The sequence below is a fragment of the Dermacentor albipictus genome, unplaced genomic scaffold (genome assembly GCF_038994185.2).
Source record: "Dermacentor albipictus isolate Rhodes 1998 colony unplaced genomic scaffold, USDA_Dalb.pri_finalv2 scaffold_51, whole genome shotgun sequence".
Taxonomy (NCBI): domain Eukaryota; kingdom Metazoa; phylum Arthropoda; class Arachnida; order Ixodida; family Ixodidae; genus Dermacentor; species Dermacentor albipictus.
The window spans coordinates 5,898-27,784 of record NW_027225605.1 but is presented as its reverse complement, the minus strand read 5'-3'; the positions used below and the strand labels follow the sequence as shown (position 1 = coordinate 27,784).

The 21,887-nt window shown below is 47.7% G+C and overlaps 1 long non-coding RNA gene across 1 annotated transcript; it reads left to right on the top strand.

Annotated features, from left to right (window-relative positions):
• The first annotated feature begins 3,561 nt into the window (after positions 1–3,561).
• LOC139052999 (uncharacterized) lies at positions 3,562–10,152 on the top strand. The gene is made up of 3 exons (XR_011510163.1): positions 3,562–3,682; positions 6,886–6,997; positions 7,172–10,152. It is a non-coding gene; the product is annotated as an uncharacterized lncRNA (long non-coding RNA).
• Positions 10,153–21,887: the final 11,735 nt, after the last annotated feature.

Below are 21,887 nucleotides of genomic sequence, written 5' to 3'. Positions count from 1 at the left end.
GAAGAGCGATAGCGGATGCGGAAGCAACGTAACATTCGCCAGACGGCGCGTTCGTGCACCCGAAAGCAGTCGGCGAAAATCGCAGTTTTCCTCCCTCTTTTTTGGCTTCTGGATTGGATTGGCGCGGCTCGCTACGTGCTTGCGCGCGCAGATTGGTGTGCGCCTGGTTTCTGCACTAGGCTGTTATGCGATCGCTTTTTCGAGCGCAGATTGATTTGAGCGTGGTTTCTGCACTAGGCTTTTGCATGATCGCCTGCTTTTTGCACTGGGCTTTCAAAAGGCCGCGGCGAAGTGAGCGTCGCTTACTGCAGGCGGCGGCAAGTGATTTGGCTCGCGTACTGCGTGAGCAAAAACATAGGCACGTGGCTCATGAAGGAGATGACCGGCGACTTGCTTAATCTGTCGGACCATGTCATCGCCGACTGGAGGAACTACGCTCGTGAGGTCGTGCGGGACGAGCTGCTGGCGCGACCCCCACTCGGCGGCCCCGGGAGGATTGTGCAAATTGATGAATGCCTCCTTCGCGGCAAGCGAAAATACAATCGAGGCCGCCTGATGACGGGCGACAACGTTTCGCCGAGCCGCCAAAATTACGGCGGCATTGCAGATCGTGGACCATGGGTATTCGGCATGATCTGCGTGATCACCGGGGAACTCTAAAACCCCTCAATCTCTCAAAGTAGCGCCATTCACTTCTCTCCTCCTCCGCTCGGCCTCGACGGTGGCGCCGCCGGTGGTGGGCCTGCCGTAGCAGACGACGGCTAACACGCTACGGGAGGAAATCCGCGGAAAAGTTCGTTCGAGTCCTGCGGAGCAGTTTTTATGCGAAGCATATTACGAGAGCTCAACCCAGCTCCTCAGGCGCGGCGGTGTCGCCTTCAATACCACGTGACACCGTGACGTCAAGACAGGAGAAACTGGGCTCCAACTCGCGCCGTCGCGGTGGTATATAAGCAGCTGCGCTTGTTTCTAGGTGGCTTTGGCTCAACTCTTGCTAGATGGGCTGGGTGGGAATCGAACCAGGGTCTCCGGTGTGCGAGACGGAGACGCTACCACTGAGCCACGAGTACGATGCTTCAAAGCGGTACAAAAGCGCCACTAGTGAATGCGGTGTTGCCTTAGAAACGAGCTGTTTCTAAGGCTCAGGCATGCGTCGCTTGCCCAGGCGCACATTTCGTTGCCGCGCCGAACGCTGCGTTGCTCGACGCTCACCGCGTCCAATGCGGGGCGCGTAGTCGCTGCGCCGTAGCCCACTGTCTTACACCCCTTGGCGGGTCGACGGGAACGCTGTCGCGTTCCACTCTTGAAGGCGAAGCAGAGTAATTCGTATGAGTTGTTTCTTCGTCTAGCCGAACCAAATATAGCCAAGTAACAGCAGTTCACCAGGCTAAACAGTGGTTCAACAACTAAAATAAAGGCTAGTATGCTTCGCATCCTGGGCTTAACCTTAGCTAAGCCACAGCCATTTTTTTCAATCTAGATCTTGCTTTGTCAGTCGGTAACTGGCCTTAAGAATGTCGTGTCGGATTTGCGGAAGAAATAGAGAAAAGCACCATTATTCAAGGCGTATTTAAGGCGTAAAGCGCGCGCACGTTGAAAGTTCGTGTTGCTGAAACACGACATAAGCACGCGGTGTGCTCAGACACGCGAGTAATTACCAGAGTTTCAGGTTTTGACAGCGTGAAAGTATGTGCACGTGGTTTCGTTGGTTAATTTACGTACCAGCAGGATGCTTTTGTTCGGCCGGCGCGTTCGAGAGATTCCGACTGTCTGCGGTCAGCAATGCCTGGCAGCAGGGCCGTTTCTGTTCCGCGCCTTTTACAGATGTACGTAGCTCATGCACAGGTTGTGGTGGCCATGAGCAACGTTTTCACACATAGGCGGTATAGATATGAACAATGTACCAGCATATGAAATCGTTATTTATTTATTACAGTGCAAATGGTTAGAATTTGACAGAAAAAAAAAGAAGGAACTTGATGGAACAACCGGAAAGAGGTTAAGAAAATAATTATCCCCCTCCCCTCATTGGCACCAGCAACACTTTTGTTGAAGTGCTAATTTTATCTCTGTATACTACTTGCGTCTGTATTCTTTTGCGTTGTAAGTTTTCACAAGGAAGCAGTGTTGCGTTAACTGGAACAGTCAAGGCACACAAGACAGAAAAAAGTTTATTCTTGGGTTTTACATCCCAACACCACGATCTCATAAGGCACGCCATAATGGGGGCTCCGGATTAATTTTTTTCCAGCTGGGGTTCTTTAACGCGACCCCAATGCACTGGACACGGGCCCGTTTTGACACGGGCGTCAAAAGAAGAGGTTGAAGGAGCCGTGGCACTTGCTTCACAAAGCCGCACGTTCTTTGCCACTTGCTCGAAGTCAGCCCGCCCGATCTTGTGAATCCACACTTTTCTTCGTTTCGCGTTGCGCCCGGTGGATGGTAAAGCAAAAAGCTTTTCGCCGTCACTGGGTCTGTTGTGGCAACCGTAGGCGCAGCAGCACGGCATCGCAATTAAGCACTCGGCCCTAACACATTGCATAAAACTACCGCGCTCCTTCAAACCGCCTGCCGTACTTTCGTCGCGCAGGCCCAAGAATGGGGGTCGCAGCGCGCTGGAAAGAAAAGATATACAAAAGCGCGGCGCTTGCTCTGCGCCGGAAAGAAAAAAATATACAAAAGCGCGGGGCCTGCTTTCACGTGACACAGATTGGCCAATGGGGGAGCGGAGGAGGCTGGGGCGACAGTAGGAGTGGAGGAGGAAGCGCCTGGGTGAGCGGGGTGGCGGAAAGATCTAAGAATGGCGCTACTTTTGGAAAATTGAGGGGATTTAGGGAGCTCCGACTATTCAAGGTCGACCGACGAGACGCGGCGACGCTAGGCCCCATTATTGCACCCAACGTTGAACCGGGAACCACCATCCACAGTGATGAATGGGCCGCATACAACTGTATCCCGAACTTAGCGGGGGCTAACGGAGCAAGACTGAATTTGCAATGGGAGGCTGTTAACCACAGCATGAACTTTGTGGACCCAATCACGGGCGCTCACACCCAAAAAATCGAAAGCTACTGGCAGAAGGTGAAGCGCCACCTCGTCTCCGCCGGCTACAGGGTGACTCCACAGCTTCTCGAGTCGCACCTGATATGGCTATGGTGGGCATCGATTAATGGGCACATGCGCTGCAAGGACTCGTTTCTGCGTTTATTAGAAGCGATCGCACGGCGCTACCCAGTGTGACAAAGAAATGGAAAATAAAGCGTACTTTTCTGACCCTTTGCTTTTGTATGAATGTTTCCCGGCATTGCTGCGCGCTTCCATACACGGCACGCCCGCGGCGCAGCACTTCCGCAGTAAGCGACGCTCACTTCACCTTTTGAAAGCTCAGTGCAAAAAGCAGGCGATCGTGCAAAAGCCTAGTGCAGAAACCAGGCTCACATCAATCTGCGCTCGAAAAAGCGATGGCATAACAGCCTAGTGCAGAAACCAGGCGCACACCAATCTGCGCTCGGAAAAGCGCTCGCAAGCACGTACCGAGCCGCGCCAATCCAATCCAGAAACCAAAGAAGAGGGGGGAAGTAATGTGTGACGCAAGTTCGGAGTTTCGGTCGTGAGCCATTCGGAACACGTCTGCAATCGAAACGGGAGCTGGATTTTGCTGCGGCTGACAACGGCAATAACGGTGAGTCGTTTAACGCCGTTGCTTGAATCGTTATATAACATCCATCTCATTACCTTCCAGGCGGGCACAAGTTAACGAACTAGATCCTGCATTACATATGGGCAGTTAGCTCAGTTGCTGTTTCCTAAATAAACCTTTACTTGCGAGGCTGTCGTTATACACACACAAGCAGGAAAGAAAGAGCGATATCGGAACGCGCGTCTCATTTTTCATCTTATTGTAGCCGTGGTCGTAGGTGACTGAGTAGCCTTATCAATATACATATTAAGCTTTTTTTTTTTCGAGTCCGCCGGCAACTTCTTTCGTCCACAAAACCGAATAATCCTTTGGTTAAATTAAGTGAACGTACAGAATTTAATGTATTAAACAGTTGCAAGCATGATAATTCACCCATATTTCGTACTTGTTGGTTCCAAATGTTCTTGCTGTTCAGTTTGGTTTACCGTAGGGCATTTATTTTCGCAGTAGTGAAGCGGTGCATCACGTTCGTGCAGAAAAATAATGCATCAGTTCTAATAGCTTCATGACTTTCGTGCATTTGCTTGTGGAACCAGCAGTGTGATCTCTTCTAGTGTATAAATGAACGCACAAATGTTCTCATTTGTGATCTTCATAATACTTAGGCTGTTGACATGCATTGTAGTTAGGCAGACATCAATTTTATGGACAATAGCAATATTTATTTAACATGCTGCTTAAGCACCCTAGAACGGACAGTGTACAGTACTCACGGATTGAAATAGAACATTCGGAGTGCGTGGCCGTCGCTACATGCAGCGCCCCCCGTGGATGCTCATAGAACCAAGGTGCTGCACTGTGGTATGCTGGTGGTATGGCGCGAGGGGGAGAACATCTACAAAGCAGAATTGCTCCTTCCGGTCGCCAAGAGGCCGGCCTGTGGCTTACCACACTGCCTGCGTGGCGCTGCAAGGCTTGCGCGTTCGTGTGCCGGCCGAAATGGCTCGGCGGTGCGCATTGCCCGTTTTGCGGCGGCGTCTGCTTGCGCGTTATGGCGATGCGGCACGCATGCTGTGCAATTAAGACGCAGGATTCAGCTACGTGATAGCGCCGTACGTGCCTTCGTTTACATGATCAACACTTGCACGAAAGAAAAGAAAGTTTACTTCGTCCGTTTTGTAACGACAAAAAAGAAAAGAAGCAGTCACAGGCCTGTCCTCGTGCAACATTTAAACGAATCTCTCAGTATTTTGTCGGTTCGCCCCTAGCAGCGAATACGGTGGCCATTCTGCGTGGCAAGTTTTCGTAGAGGCTATCGTCCAAGAAAGAAGCACTAGCTTCTCCCATTCTTCTTGAAGAGCCGCCCACAGGTTGTCCGAAGAACACTTGTGGAGCGGCCGACGAGACAGGGCCTTATTTCAGCTCATACATTCTCAATAATATCAATGTCCGCACCTTGCGGAGGCCAGTTCAACACCATCACACACTGGTCTTCCAGCAGGCGAGTGACGGATGCTGCGGTGTGAACTGGGCTCCGGTCGCGCTGGAAGTAAAACAAGCCGTCCTTAAATGGGCCAACCAGGGCGTATGGCATAAGAACGGTGTCGAGGAGGTCTAAGTATGCTGCGGCATCAAAGCGGCCATCCAGGTGTACAAGCGGACCCAAGCCGTCTGTAAATACAGCCCCACACATTGACGCTACATCGACCGCTGCTTGCAACACGATGCAGATCTGGGGTGTCGAACCTGGCTGAAGGAAGCGGAAAGAACACAAGACAATATTTTACTTCACTGCGATTGGTAACCGTGACGACAGGGGTCCTGCTCTTGAATGTTGGCAGAATGCACTGCCTTCAGTGTCCAACCCACGAAACAAGGCGCTGGTGAAAAGTTTTTTGGCGTGCGCTCTCTCCTCGCGGTAGCGGAGTGCATGGAATATAAAACCTAGTTTTTGATGAAAACGCATACCTAGTCGCTACATACCATCTATCCCATCTATCATGCGCTACGGGAATGTAAAGAAAGATAAACATTGGCGTTTTTTTTTTTTTTTAGTGAAGCTGTGTAACCCCCGAATTTGTGAAGGAGTCCACCGGCCTCGTGCTTCGTGTCCTCCACGCTTGCTGCTCCTTGTCCCATTTTGATGTAAACGTGCTCTCGTCCGTAAAAAGGACATTCTGCCACTCTTCCGCTGTCCAGGACCGATGCTCCTGGGCAAACAGCAGCCTTTTGATCCCGTTTTCTGAAGAGATGAAGGGCTTAATCGCCGCCACACAACTACGAAGGCACTTGTGTGAAAGTCCTCGCGTACTACTTGTGTGCTGGTTGCGAGCCCCAGGTCGTTTCGTATTTCTTTCGCCGTCATCTTCGGGTTTCGTCTCGCTGCTTCAACTATACGCTCGTCGTCATAGTCGGTCGTCACCTTCGGTCGGTGTCCTCTGGGCAGATTTGTCAAGCAAGCATCCGTCCTGAAAGCCCGCACAATCCTGCTCACCGACGAGCGGGGGCGTACGGTCATATCGGCGATTTGTTGCTGCGGTAAACCTGCTGCAGACAGTCACAATCTGCATCCGTTCCGAGATGGGCATGCCTGGCATTGCTGCTCGTGTCCGAAACGGAGGCGCGTCTTGCGTTCGCCATATATAACTACCTGTGCTTCTGACGTCAGTACGACCAACAATGCCGGGTGTTATCATTTCGGGGCTGAATAAAGAAGGCAGTTTCTCGTCGGCTACTCCACAGGTGTTCGCACGAAATAAGCTATTCTTTTGTGCAGATGTTTATCATATCTACGAACGCACACAAGGCGCAATCTCGCAGCTGAATCCCGTGTCTTGCTTGCCGCATCGCCAAAGCGCATGCAATGAGAGCGTAGTCTACTCACGCAGGTGTGCACCGTCGAGCCATTTCAGTCAGCACACGAAGGCGCGCAAGCCTTGCAGCGCCACACGTTAAACCACAGGCCGGCTTGTCGGCGACCGGAAGGAGTAATTCTGCTCCGTATATGTTCTCCCCCTCGCGCTATACCACAATGCAGCACTTTGGTTCTATGGGCACCCACGAGCGGCGCTGCATGTAACGACGGCCACGCTCTCCGAATGTCCTATTTCAATCCGTGAGTACTGTACATTTGCATGTGTTCTGTAGTCGCAAACCATTACAATATATATGTGACACCTTTTTGCATTTCATATTGCAAAATTTTGCTTTTTCAATTTCTGATTCAGTAAAAATTTCTGTTGCAGACATGCAGTAATGAGGACGGCACCAGTATAAAGCAACACACTCCACGCACTAAACAGAAGCTGCTGCCTGTTACAACAAGGTCGTTGTGTGGACGTTGGCTACTACTACAAGGTAAACAACACGTGGTTCAGAAATAAATATGTTTGATATATGCTGTATTGGCTTGCTGTTTGCAGCAGATATGAATGTTTGTTCATATTTATGGTTCAGTATAGTTGGTTCGAACATAAAAGAAAACACACATGAGTTTGGCTAATCTGTGCTGTCACTGTTTTGCCCCAACAGAGTCTATGCCAAGCACATCCTGGTCATCACAGGAGCTCCTATCTGCACCAACAGGAAGGGGCTGGAGCCGAATTTGCAAGGCTTTTACACCACGAACAAAGAAGCGCATGCAGAAGAATATGGATGAGATATCAAGTCTGCAGAGGACTGTGTTAAAACTGAAAAGAGTTTCAGCCACCATTCCACCAGCACGGACATTTGGCTGAGACATCCAGGTAACTCAAAAAAGGACTTTCTAGAAATTCTTTGTCTTCAGATGCACCTGCAACATACGACCAAGCACGGACGACGCTGGCCAAAAGATCGAATTCTGTCAGTTTGCCCTTAATCAGCTTCCTAGCCATGTCAATTCTGTTTGTGCCAAGTGTATTTTTTCTTCTATAAATGCAAGCTTTTTCATTGCCCATTTTTGTTAGAGATCATTCATCCTCATCCAAACATAAAGGTAAACCGATTCTTCGCTGATACTTAATACCAGTCACTGTCTAGTAACCTAACATATCTGTAGCAGTATCTTCTAGTGTATGTTGTCATGCACAATTCCTCTCCTGAAATAGCTGATGCAGCATCGGCATGTGTCTTGCATTAACCTATGCACCATGTGCTATGCACCATTTTACTTTTCTTTATGTTTTTAGCCTTCACTGCCTGCAGAGCAGAGTGGCTTCTCTCTTGAGTGCAAGCTTTCTCATTTTCCATATTCCTAGGTCTCGTTGATGATTGCTCTTCTTCCTCAATAGCCTGGGTCTTTGCGCAAGCTAAACTGAAGTGATTGATTGCAGAATCTGGTTTTGCTGCCCCACTTGGTTGTGGTAACTGTGTTGCGTTTCTCGAATGTGTGTGCCTGGTCAGTTGCATTGGTAAGCAGTCCCTTAAGGTAAGCATTTGCTCCTGCAGTCCGCAAAGCGACATAGACTCCCAGTGTACACACACCGTAACTGGTGCTCCCCGTTCGTACTTGCCTGCTGCAGCCATGGGCAAATTGTGCTTGTGGCCTACCTGGGCCATGATTTGCTCAAAATGGAGACCAGCATATGTGCTTACATGGTTCGAAGTGTATGAAGTTGATAGCCGTATGGGTGGAAAGGCCCGCTAAAATGGCTGCCGAAGGTGATGCCCTCGAAAGCGACTTGTCCACATTGAGACAAAGTGTGCGCCACACATTAGCGGCCCTCGAAAGAAAATAATTGTGCAGGTTGGATAGGAGTTAACGCTAAAATGCCGGGTAGTCCATGTCGCTGTGTTGATTGTGGCAGCAGATGCCTGCGTCACCTGATTGCTTTGCAATGGAAGTTGCTCATCTTCAATGGCAACTGTTGGTTCAAATAGGTGCAAGGCTCTGCCCAATCTGTTTGTACCGCTGGTTGTTGCACGTTACCAGACCACCACATGCGACAAAGGCAAGCATTATGCCTGTAAGATGGTTCGTAGCCAATGTATAATGTATTGTCTGAACCTCATGCGGTGACTGATTGCTGTTTAATTTTGCTGTTATGTCACTTGGTTACGGTTGCAGTGTTATCTTTTTTGAATATTGCGGCCTGGTCGGTTGCACTGGGAAGCAGTCTCTCGAAGTAAGCATTTGCTCCGGCAGCCTGCACAGCGACAGACTCCCAATTTACACACACTGTGATTTGTGCTCCTCGTTCAACCTTTCCTGCTGCAGCCATGGGCAAATTGTGCCTCTGGCCTTTCTCGGCTGCGATTAAGCACGAACGGAGACCAGAATACGTGCTTACATGGTCGGACGTGCATGAAATTGGGTGGAAAGGCCCGCAAAAGTGGCTGATGAAGGTGATGCCCACGAAAGCGACTTGTCCATATTGAGACAATGTGGGACACCAAGTGTGAGACACACATTAGCGGCCTCCGAAAAAAAAAAGAAACATGCAGGTTGGACAGGAGTGCACGGCTAAAATCCGGGGTAGTCAATGTCGCTGTGTAGGCTGCGGCAGCAGATGCCTGCGTCACCCGATCGCTTCGCAATGCAATTTGGGCATTTTTAACGGCGACTGTCGCTGCAAACAGATGGGACACTCTGTCCAATCTGTTTCTGCTGCTGGTTGTCGCTCGTTACTAAACCACCACGTGCGACGAAGGCAGGCACTACTCCTGTAGGTAGGCGGCTGAATGTACCGTAAGAGACCCGTGTATGTGAATGCTCACTGTTGCCATATGGTTCGTAGCCAATGTATAATGTATTGTCTGACCCTTATGTAGTGATTGATTGCTGTTTAATTTCGGTGTTATCTTACTTGATTATGGTCGCCGTGTTATGCTTCTCGACTGTGACGGCCTGGTCAGTTGCATTGGGAAGCCGTCTCTCGAAGTAAGCATTTGCTCCTGCAGCCTGCACAGCGACATAGACTCCCAATTTTCATGCACCGTGATGTGTGCTCCTCGTTCACCCTTTCCTGCTGCAGCCATGGGCAAATTGTGCCTCTGGCCTTTCTCGGCTGCGATTAAGCACGAACGGAGACCAGAATACGTGCTTACACGGTTGGACGTGCATGAAATTGGGTGGAAAGGCCCGCAAAAGTGGCTGATGAAGGTGATGCCCACGAAAGCGACTTGTCCATATTGAGACAATGTGGGACACCAAGTGTGGGCCACACATTAGCGGCCTCCGAAAAAAAAAAGAAACATGCAGGTTGGAAAGGAGTGAACGGCTAAAATCCGGGGTAGTCCATGTCGCTGTGTAGGCTGCGGCAGCAGATGCCTGCGTCACCCAATTGCTTCGCAATGCAATTTGGGCATTTTTAACGGCGACTGTCGCTGCAAACAGGTGGCACACTGTCCAATCTGTTTCCGCTGCTGGTTGTCGCTCGTTAACCTGACCACCACGTGCGACGACGACGGTGAGCCATTTACGAGCTCGCGTCAATGATTCCAGCGTATCTTAACATGCAAATTTTATTTCTGCTATTGCACAAGAATGTACACTGCTTGTCTTCTGCCACTAAAGTCGCACGTTCTGTTCACTCACTTGTGGCTTGTTTGTATGGGCATCAGTAGAGGCTCTTGGCAATTAGAACGCACCAGCTACGCGGCAGCGAAGGCATTGAAGCATGCCGCATAGCCGGCAGGACAAGCACGGCGTGTACCAGCGTACGCGACCGGTGAAAAACGGCCATATTGGATTTTGTTCTAAAAGAAAGTGTACTTCCGCTTCCGGATTGAGCAACGTCATCTGGCGTCCACCTAAGTAACATTGCCATTTGTTGGGCGTGTTGGTAAATTGAAAGCATATTTAGCGCCAGCAAACAAGGACGTAAGGGAGACGACAACACAATGCGCTATGTTGCGACAACACAATGCGTTTGTGTTGTAGTCTCCCTTACGTCCTTGTTTGCTGGAGCTAAATATGCTTTCACCTAAGTAAGTTCCATGGGCTGCCGCTGCTTATTTTCGAACCACTGCGAAAGGTACAGTTTCCCTTCTCTAAGTTGGTTCTTTATTCTATGCGGCCTCCTTCGGATGCGCCACCGTTGGCGTGACCATACACGCGAACGACCAGGCGTTGGGATCCAGCATGGGGCGAACATATTCGCTCGCTATCCAGTCGTGGTGAGTCGGACTTTCGTGATTTGTTGCGCGCCCATCGGCATGTTTTGTGGATAGCAACGCGGCTAGCAGGCATTGATCTATGAAAGCTGCAATAAATGCCCTTGTGATTGTTTGCACTACTGTGTTGTTCCTTTGTCCCAAGAGCACGGAGGAGAATCCCACACCATAAAACTACGTGCCTTACTTCATTTAGTAGTCAAGTACTTTGCTATTTCTATCAATGCTTTGCCTTTCAGGCAAACCTGCGGCATGTTTTAATAACTTGGGCTTGCACATTTTCCTGGATGGTGTGTTCTTTCTCACACTGTTTTCCAAAACATATGAACGAGGTTCTACTTATCATCAACAGTGGATGTCAATAACTGATCAACTAAGATTAGCTGATTTACTTTATGATCAACTACTCTAGCACATGTTGCAATTACATAATTGAAGGTGATCAGCAGACGGAGCATGCCCACCAAGAAAATAATCCTGCAACTAGCATCCGTTTTATTTGAGCTATTTGCCCTCCAAGTCTGCCACAAAATGCATTGCTGTTCTATGTCGCTTTGTCTCACATTGCATGAGGGAGGCTTTCATGGAATATATTAAGTACAACAGCAATGATATGCTTAATCTGCAAGTTTGTGGTGTATCTCGAAACTGGTGTTGGTCTTACTAAGTGTACACTCAGCCGAATAAGACGTGGGCCTTGGGGGCTGAGAGAACATGCCTATCGAAGCAGTTTATAACCATAGTCAGTCAAATGACATCTATTATGTTGAACCTTGCGGGACCGCAAAATTTGGTCGAATTAGCAAACCACAGAAACGTGATCGAATTAAATTTTTTTTCATTGCTTGAAGTAATCCATTGCTTTTTGTGCCCTACATTAATTGAAGAGTTAGTTTGGAAAAACAATCTGTTCAATCAGTAATTTCATACATTAACTGGCATTCACTTGTGCTGGTAATGCAGTGCCCAGAAAAATACATTTTCATTGCACTTTTTAATTTTGGGTTCATGTGAAGCACGACATAGTAGTGCTATGCTATGTCTTCATGCCAAATAAAGTTGTTTGGAAAATGGCAATGGAAGACACTGCAGCCACCTTTGGGCCAAGTTGAGGCCGGAGCATGAGAGGAGGATTTCAAACCGGCAGTTGTGCATACAGCTGATGTCCCTCCCGTCCCTTCACCTCAAAAATAGTCATTGTTGGCTAAAATGCTGCTACATTACACATGCATGTTATGGCCATCAATGAAATTTTTCTCGAAGTGCAATTGTCGTACAGAAGCTTGTGATACTAAGTTACGTCACTGAATAAATCAGTGCAGCTGAATTTTCAAAATTTCAGAATTTCATAATTCATTTTATAACCTCTTTGCTTTGCCCAAACATGATATGCATTGGCAGTTATATGTACAGGGGGGTCCTTTATGAAAGGGAACATGCAAGCACGTGGCTTATGCTCTGCGGAGGCTGCTTAGCGCGCAAGCAAGTGGCAGCAAGGAGAAGCACGTCCGTTCATGATGTCATCTATCGGCGGCCAGAATAACCAGGCATGGCCGATAGGCAAGCAACTGCTAGAATTAGCTGGAACCTGCCCATCTCCTGGCATCACTGTTGCGCAAAGAGCGGGGCCTGCAACGCAGCGTCTGCTGCTAGCAAACCAAGTTGGGTGTGCAAGCGCACTGGAAACGTGGAATCGCCAACATACAGCCGGTAGTTATTAGGTACTCTGGCATACCTATATAAATGCCTAAGCATTCTAGGGCTACTTCCCTCGGAGCTCTGTCCGTCCATCCATCTTTTTCTGCCTGTGACGCGTGACACGATGCACAGGTACAGGTATGCACAGGTATACATGAGGCTTCATTGAAGTGTATATGAGAATGCCTTATGGCTGCGTATGACTAATGAGATTTGTGATTATGACTATGTATAGTGAGTACTGTGGTATTAGGGTTTGATTAATAAGACAAAAAAGAATAGTTACGATAAAATTAATTAAGCATAACGAGGATTAATAGAGAGTAATTAGGAATACTGAAGCTAATAAAGTTGTTAAATTATCAGACTGATCAAGAGTTACTAATTGTTAAATAAATGGGACCTAATTAGAAATAATTAGGGGGTCTTAAGTTTAGTTAGTCCTATTTAATATTTAGCGTTAATTGGATACAGATGTATGTCATGACATTAACTAAGGCTAATGAAATAATTAAGCAAATATAATAAATATAACTGCCTGAATTATTAACGAAATAATTATGTTTAGTTACCTAAGCTAATGTTTCACCTGAGTGCACATCTTTCCTTAACTGCTCCGAATCAAGTGAGGTTTATTCACGCTATGGGGGGAGTGGGGAGCTAGAGCTTTGTACTAGCACAACGAGAGCGGCGAACACAGTCGGCGATCGTCGTAAATCTGATCAGCGGGTCAAGCGCGTCGGCTTTTATAGAGCAGTCGTCGAATGTTCCAGACTAATCGTTCGGACCCGCGTGTCTTCCACAAAGTTCTACACCATTCGCGTCAGGTGACGAAATCAGATAACATAAGGTTCGGCGACAACAGACATCGGATAGAAGCATCGATAACTTTCCAGAAACTTCGGATACATACAGGCGCGTACCACGCTGTGCGATTACATTTGTTAGGCTGCGAAACGTGGTTGCCCGATAAGGATAAGTACACGTGTCAGTATGCAGAAACTGTAGTGGAGTTGTCAAAGTGTGCATAAGCCGACCCCCAAAGTTCAAGTTGGCTTATCCCGAAAGGTCAAGTTTGCCCACTCTCAAATTTCAAGTTGACCCACACCCTAATGTTAAGCTGGCCCACCCCGACATTTTAAGTTGCCACCACCAAATTTAATTTAACCAACTCCCAAATTTCATGTTGGTCCACAAGCAAATTTATGTTGGCCTACCCCGAAATTTCAAGCATGCATTTTCTGTGGAACCCGCCGTGGTTGCTCAGTGGCTATGGTGTTGGGCTGCTGAGCACGAGGTCGCGGGATCGAATCCCGGCCACGGCGGCCGCACTTCGATGGGGGCGAAATGCGAAAACACCCGTGTACTTAGATTTAGGTGCACGTTAAAGAACCCCAGGTAGTAAAAATTTCCAGAGTTCTCCACTACGGCGTGCCTCATAATAAGAAAGTGGTTTTGGCACATAAAACCCCCAATATTATTGTTATTTTCTGTGGACCCTATGTATCTCTGTGGTTATTCTCTCTAATCAATGTTTTTAATTGTTCCTCATGCATCGCTTATGAAGATACCAATCCTCTACACATAACTATTAGAAATTAATGTAACTTCTCACATTACGCATTTTTGTGCAGGTGCAAGGCATTAGGCTGTTCGCGTGGCGAACAGATTTTGCTGCGGTACTCGCTAAAAAATGCATACGCATTAAGATATACTGGGAGTGCTTATTAATTAGCGGGCATATGTTGGTCCTTAAACGTTTCCAGTGTGCTAGCATACTGAGCAGGGTTTGTTAGCAGCAGACGTTGCATTGCAGGCCCCACTTGTGGCACATCCACCTGGCGTGGGAGGCAGTCCAGCAGCCGCTTGCCTATCAGCCATCTCTGCTTATTCTGGCCACCAATAGCTTGCACTAGAAGCGGATGTGCTTCCCCTTGCTGCCTGTTGCTGGCACTCTAAGCAGCTTCCGCAGAGAGCAGGCCACGCGCTCGCATGTTCCCTTTCATAAACGACCGCCCTGTACACACACTTCTCAGCTATGCAACTGTGCGCGCTGTCAACTGGTGTGCGACGCAGTCGATAGATGCAGTCGATATATGGCACCACCTGTGTGTGAACAGAGCTGGTCAGCAGTTATGGTGGCAGAGCTGTTGGACTACATACCGCCATTACCCAGTGTCCTTTGCCAACATACACTTTGGAAGTTGTAGGCTCAGATTTTCTGCAAATCTTGGATGACTGAATGAAGGTAAGGTTGGGTATGTTAGTATTCCATTTTAGCATTCAATTGCCTGGTTTTCGAGCCCAACACATTAAAGTGCAGAGATGGGCAGTGGAGGAATATCAACTTATACAGGGTTGACCAGTGTTAGAAGGAACGTGCAAGCTAGTGGCTGATGTTGGCCCAGCACTTGGCAGTAGCAGACGATGTGCGGAGCATACCACCCCATGGCTTTGTGCGTCTGCACCGAGTTGGTGCCCAGGCACCGGCAGCCGGGACCTCACAGAGCCCTGGCCATATGTGCTCCAACAGTGGTTTACCCTGTACTTGGGTCATGGGTCTAATTTAATGTAAGGCACTTCCTCATCCATAGTAGCAGCTCACAGAGAACAACAAAGAAAGAGAGTTATCTGTCATTCTCTTCTGTTGTTTTCAATGTGCTACTACAATAAGAAAGATTTAACTCTGCCAGCTGGCCATCCTCACGCCGTGTTTTTTAAGCTAATAACCTCCGACAGCTGCTCACCAGCAAAATCACACCTAACCTGAGGCAGTGTGTGCCTCTCAATCGAAAAGAAATGCCGCATCATATAGAGCAGTAATAGTACTAGAAACAAGCAGAGTAATTTTGCAATCAGCAAAAACATAAAAACGTTGAGCATTGCTGATACAGATAAAACTTGGGTTGACTGTAAGTTGGCCAACTAGAAAACACAATGCAATGTAAAGGTGTGATTATAGCACTTACATTTATTTGTGGCACTTCTTGCAAGCAAGGAGTCAGAATTTGGAATTCAGAAAAAGACATGGTAATACAATAATCATTCAGCTTTAACATTCTAGGGATGGGCTGTGGGTTATGAGGGATGCCATAAGGGATTTGCATTAGCAAGATCTTGATGAGGGCTAGTTGTTTCATACTTAGAATTGAGGTGAAACAGCGCGAAAAAGACGAGGACACAAGGAAAGAAATACCACAGACAAGCGCTGACTGCCAACTGGAAGTTTATTTGAAATTCACCGGACATTTATACCTTTTTCAGCATAGGCATGCGCACATCAGTTGTAAAAACATCTGCAAATCAACATTTTATTCTTTCTTCCAAAAATGTGATTTCTTTTCCCGACAAGGCAAGAGAGGGCGTGCTTACACATTTATCGCCTTCCTTTCTTATATAAAAGGCATCTACTATTTCCCTTTCCTTCTTACTCTTTCCTTCCCCTATGAATTTTGTCTTTTCAAATATGGGGGTGCATTGACACTTGTTACAGTGTCCAGCTACATGACTCCCATAGCCATTTTTAGGTTAGTGCTGTGCTGACGAGCTCTTTCATTGAAGCACTGTCCCGTTTGACCTATGTAAGATTTTCCACAGCTGAGCGTTATTTGATAGATGACGTTGTGCCTGCACTCAGTGAAGCGAGTTTTATGATTTGTGGTGCAGAGGTGCCTTTCGCGCTTGTTCCTGCGATTACATATCGAGAACAACTTACACGGGGCACTGAAAACCAAATTAATATTATGTCTATTGGAAACCTTCTTCAGATTGTGTGACAACTTGTGTAGGTATGGCACAATGTGCGCTTGTCTTTTGTCTTTGTTTTCTTTTTGGGAAGCATTGGAACTTCTTTTCTCTTTTTGCAAAATGGCTTCGCATACTGAAGTGATCACAGAACTCGGAAAGCCTGCACTCTGTAGTCACGATATCTGATTTATGCAATCAAAGTTTTTTAAACCTTGACCTTCTTGACCTTCTTTGTTGCTGTGTTGTCCACCCTACAGGCCACATACTTGCTGGTAAGCTTCCTAGTTCTTTTCCTTTACTGTGAATCAATGTTTTTCCTGTACAGATACCGGAACACTCTCCCAGCCCATTTACTTTCTTCCATTTTCCTCAGCCGTTCTTCATACTCAATTTTACTGCGAGCTTCCCTCACTTCAAAACTAGTCCAGCCCATATCACCCTGCACAGCTTCATTTGTAGTCTTCACGTGAGTACCCAATGCAAGGTGACCCACTGACCTTTGGTTCCCGTGGAGTCCTGATTGTACCCCTGATTTATAGCAAACAACCGCATTTCCAAAAGTAAGTCTTGGAACCATTACACCTTTCCACATACATCGGAGGAACTCGTACCTATTTATCCCCATAGCGCTCTGTGCGTCATTATGGCTGCATATCTCTTCCCCTTTACTGTGATGGTTTTTTCCTGTGTTTCCATATATCCATTGCCTTCATTTATCCATATACTAAAGTATTTATATTCTGTTACCCGAGGTATTTCTTGGCCCTGTATCTCCACTGTCTGTTCACTGTTTTCATTGAATACCATAACACCTGATCGTCTAACACTAAATTTCAAACTAAATTGTTGCCTTCGTGTCCACAGATATTAGCCAGACGTTGCAAATCACTTTGCTTGTTAGCTAGCAACACAATGTCGTCCGCATAAATTAAACCTTGGAGTTGCTGCTCTATTACTGTACCCGCCTCTTTGTATGAGAGATAAAACCCGATATTATTTCCCTCTAGCGCCCTCTCCATGATCACCATGTACATCATAAACAGCAGTGGGGATAAAGGGCACCCCTGCCTCAGTCCCTTGTTGATATTAACTTTCTCCTCGCTCCTCATCCATTCCCATCCAACGCAAACGGTATTTTCTAGGTAAATCTCTCTCAAAAGCTGTATACAATCGTTACCTAAGCCTCCCCCTTTCAGAATATCCCACAAGATGTTGTGCTCTACGTTGTCGTAGCCTCCTGTAATGTCCAAAAAGGCCACATACAACGGTTTGCTTTCTGCTTTTGATATTTCAATACACTGAGTAAGAACAAACAGGTTATCATCCAAACGCCTACCTATTCTGAAGCCATTCTGGAGCTCTCCCAAGATGCCATTATCCTGTGTCCATGCTTGAAGCTTTAATTTGATTGCCTGCATTGCTGGCCTGTATATTACCGATGTAATGGTCAACGGTCTATACGAGTGAATTCTGTCTTTCTCCCCCTTACCTTTATAAATTAAATTCATTCTACTTTGTCGCCAACTGTCTGGTATTCGTCTATCATTTAAAGTTTTTTCCACTGCTTTCACCAGAGCTTCCTCACGTTTTGGTCCTAGTTCATTTATCAGCCTAACGGGAACCTCGTCTAGCCCTGTGGCTGTGCGCTTAGGAATTTTCTCTTCCGCTTTCTTCCAGTTTAAATTTGTCAGCACCAGCTGATTTTCCCCTTGGGTCTCTTTGATGCTCTTTTTTTCATCAACTATAACCTCGTCATTGCCTTGGAAAGATTCGGCTGTATCTTTTCGGATGTAATTTATTGCCGCTTCTCCTTCCAGTCTTGTTTTCAGCTTCGTCTAGGATATGTTGTTGTATTGTTCTTGACGTCCTGCCTAATAATTTTATGTGGTTCTAAAATATTCCAGGTGCGGCCTTCTTTTTCTCACGTATTTCTGACAACCAACGTTCACTTTCACCTTTTAATTTTGCTTGCACCAGTATTTGAACCATAGACTTTTCCTCCCGGAATATTATCCATTTACTAGTTACTTCATCCTGTGGCAACTGCGCCTTCTTTGCCTGCCTGTGCTCTCGAAATGCTTTCTGTCATTCGGCGATCGCTTCTCGTATCCCTTTGTTCCACCAGCTTTTCGGTTTCTTTTTCCCTTTCCAACGAACATCTTGTTTCTCTTTCCGTATTTCTGTCGTTATTCACTTAGAAGCTCACCATATTCCCACTCTTTACTCGGCCATGTGCCAAGTTCTTCCTCAACTCTAGTGACTGCATTTGCTATTTGTTCATCGTTCAAATTTGGACTGGCCATTTTGCTCTCCTTGCTCTCTTTCCCAACTACATATCCCATTTTCAGTATGATGTGTTTATGGTGACTCCCTATGCTGTTAAACCCTTCCTCATCAATGACCATTTCTCTCAACTTATCATGAATTCCTTCTGTCATCAAACAGTAATCAATGGTCGATTGCCGGTTTCCCACTTCCCACGTGATCTGTCCTTCACACTTAGTCCTTGTATTCACGATCACGAGGTTATGTTGCTCACGAAGGTCCAGCATGGACTTCCCGTTATTGTCGGTATAGCCATCTAAATCCTGTATGTGGGCATTCATGTCACCTAATAGGACAATTTCAGCACCACTCCCGAAACCCTTATTATCAGCGCTTATGCATTCCACTAACTCTTTATTCTTCTCTGTGCATTTTTTTCCGGTCCACAAATACGTAACGTCCAGCCAAGTTTCTTTCCCACTCATTGTACCTGATAACCAAAGATGCTCTTGACATTGTGAATTTACACTTTTCCATTTAGCTCCCTGATGGATCAGCGTTCCGACTCCCCCTCCCTTTCTTTCCGACTTAGTTCTGTTGCACCCTTCCCAAACATAATTCTCAATAACTGGCGGCTCTTCTGTGTCTCCAAGGTGCATTTCTGTAACCGCATACACCCCTATTTGTGTAACTGCTCCTCAATCTCTGCCCACTTTTCCTTTCTTCTGCCGCCCTGCATGTTTATGTAGCCTGTTGCATGGCGAGCTCTTTTTCTTGTTTTCCTCCTTTTTCTATTATCGACGGCGATGCTCTTCTGAGGTTCCCCCAGGGGACCTTCTTCATTACTATCTACTCGGACCTCCTGAGCGCCCGCGGGCCCCCTAAAAAAGCAACAGCGCGACCACCGAGTTGCCAGCCCACTTCTCGTGCTAACCTGTAATTGAAGTGGATCCCGTCTCGTTTAAAACCACCCCAACTTCTCACTTCCCTGTTTACTTCGACAACCTCGAAGCCTTTCTCTCGGCTCATTTTCCATATTGCCTCATTAGCAGCCACTATGGCTCTTTGTACGTGACTGTCACGCACAGGCACCTCCGGCACCGTGCACACCACGATCTGCACCTGAGGGGATAGCTCACGCAAGTCGTCCACCCCCTTCGCCAAGCGCTGGGCTAGTCCAGGTTCTTTTCTGTTTAGGACGTCATTTAGCCCACCTACTACTATGACAAGGTTGCGCACGTGGGCATTTTCCGCGAGCTTTTCTTTTGCTCGCTCCATGACAGAACCCAGTGTGCGCCGTGGAAATGTTCCTACCGCCACTCTTTTGTCACCTTTCACCCTCTCCACAATTGCTTTTAAGCACCCAGCCAGATTTGAATCACCACCGATAATCACCCTTTCACTTTCTCCTACCTCTCCCTGCTTCCCTTTGTCATTTTCCGCGTGGTTCAGACTCGACAAGGGGCATTCTCCCCTGGGCTCCTGCTTTTTCTGCGTAGCGGCCTCAAGGTAGGTGCTGCTCTTTCCAGCTAACCCTTCATCACCCTGCCTGCGTTCCACGTATTTCTCTGACCCTCCCTCGCGTGTCGCGTCGGGGGTCTGCGTGCCATTGTCACGCACATTCTCGTTCACAATGGCGGCCCTCTTCAGCTTTTCCTCGGCTGCATCAAGTTTTTTTTTTCAACTACCTTCCGTGCCTCACGCTCCCTGTTTAGCTCATTATTGAGCTCTTGCACCTGGTTGAGAAGCTCTTCCTGGAAAGCCTCCATTTTCTGCAGCCCAGTATCGACATCACATTGTGTGCCGGTTGTTTCGACGCCCTCTCCATTCTCACCCGTCTCCTCATCTGCCTTGAGGGAACCCCCCCCCCCCCATACTGCCTTCTTTACCGGCTTTCTCGCCATGTATTGCACGGCTTTTTGCAAATACTATAATACTATATCAATGCAGAAGACGTCCCTTTTAGAAAAAAAAATGGCTGTGGCTTAGGTAAGGTTAAGCCCAGGATGCGAAGCATACTAGCCTTTATTTTAGTTGTTGAACCACTGTTTAGCCTGGTGAACTGCTGTTGCTTGGCTATATTTGGTTCGGCTAGACGAAGAAACAACTCATGCATTACTGCTTCGCCTTCAAGAGTGGAACGCGAAAGCGTTCCCGTCGACCCGCCAAGAGGTGTAAGACAATGGGCTACAGGGCAGCGACTACGCGCGCCGCATTGGACGCGGTGAGCGTCGAGCAAAGCAGCGTTCGGCGCGGCAACGAAATGTGCGCCTGAGCAAGAGACGCACGCCTTAGAAACAGCTCGTTTCTAAGGCAACACCGCATTCACTAGAGGCGCTTTTGTACCGCTTTGAAGCATCGTACTCGTGGCTCAGTGGTAGCGTCTCCGTCCCACACTCCGGAGACCCTGGTTCGATTCCCACCAAGCCCGTCTTGCAAGAGTTGAGCCAAAGCCACTTCTCCTCTGTCGTGACGTCACGGTGTCACGTGATTTCAAGGCGACACCGCCGCGCCTGAGGAGCTGGGTTGAGCTCTCGTAATATGCTTCGCATAAAAACGATACGCACAGGATCCCAATCCTCAAAATGCCACAAAGCAACTCTCATCACTGTTTCAAAAGCTATCAATGTCGCCGAGACCGAAGGTATGACACGCTCTCGCACGTGCTCAGCCACGCGGCCACGCTCTGACGTTTCTACCAAACACGCACAGTAAAACCGCTAATAGCTATTTGTCTTGCCACTTCCAAGCTACTATTTAAAGACTACAAACACTCAGCGTCGCACCCGGCTGCACGTGTTGGAACACGGGACCCGAAAGAACGCTCTAATCATCCTGCAAAACAAATGCACATGAAGCACACCCGCGCACCCGAAATACGAGAGACAAAAAAGGAAAGCAAAGGAAAACACTCCAATTACTATTTAAGTGCAAAAAAACAGCAAATAAAAAAACAGAAGCAAACTCAAAGCATGCACAAAAACTTATGATTGCGTCGTCGCCACGGAGCCCCAAAAAGCACGTCCATCCACCACAGAATCCAAATCCGCATGTGTAAAAAAAAATAAAGCTTTATGTGTAAACGTCAGCGCGCGTCCCCTAGCGGCTCTCTTGTGGGCGGCTTCACTGCGTCTCGTAGGCGCTGCGTGCTGGTCGCCACCCTTCCCCATTCTAGCCACTGTAGTTCGGCGTGCGTCTATTAAAAATCCCTCACTTGACCTGATCCTAGGCGCCTAGAGACAGCATCGTTTAGGGATCTTTGAGATATCGCGATGCTGGCGCCGAGTGACGCCGTGGCGTGTTCGTCCTCGGCGTGATCGTTCTCTTCACCGAGCATTGTTCAACATTGCTCATGTGATATTACGTGCGTTGCTTGTGTGTTGGTTGCAGGTTCTGTGTTACTTGGCGGAAAGCCGTGAGTAGTGGCGGCGCGGCAGTGCGG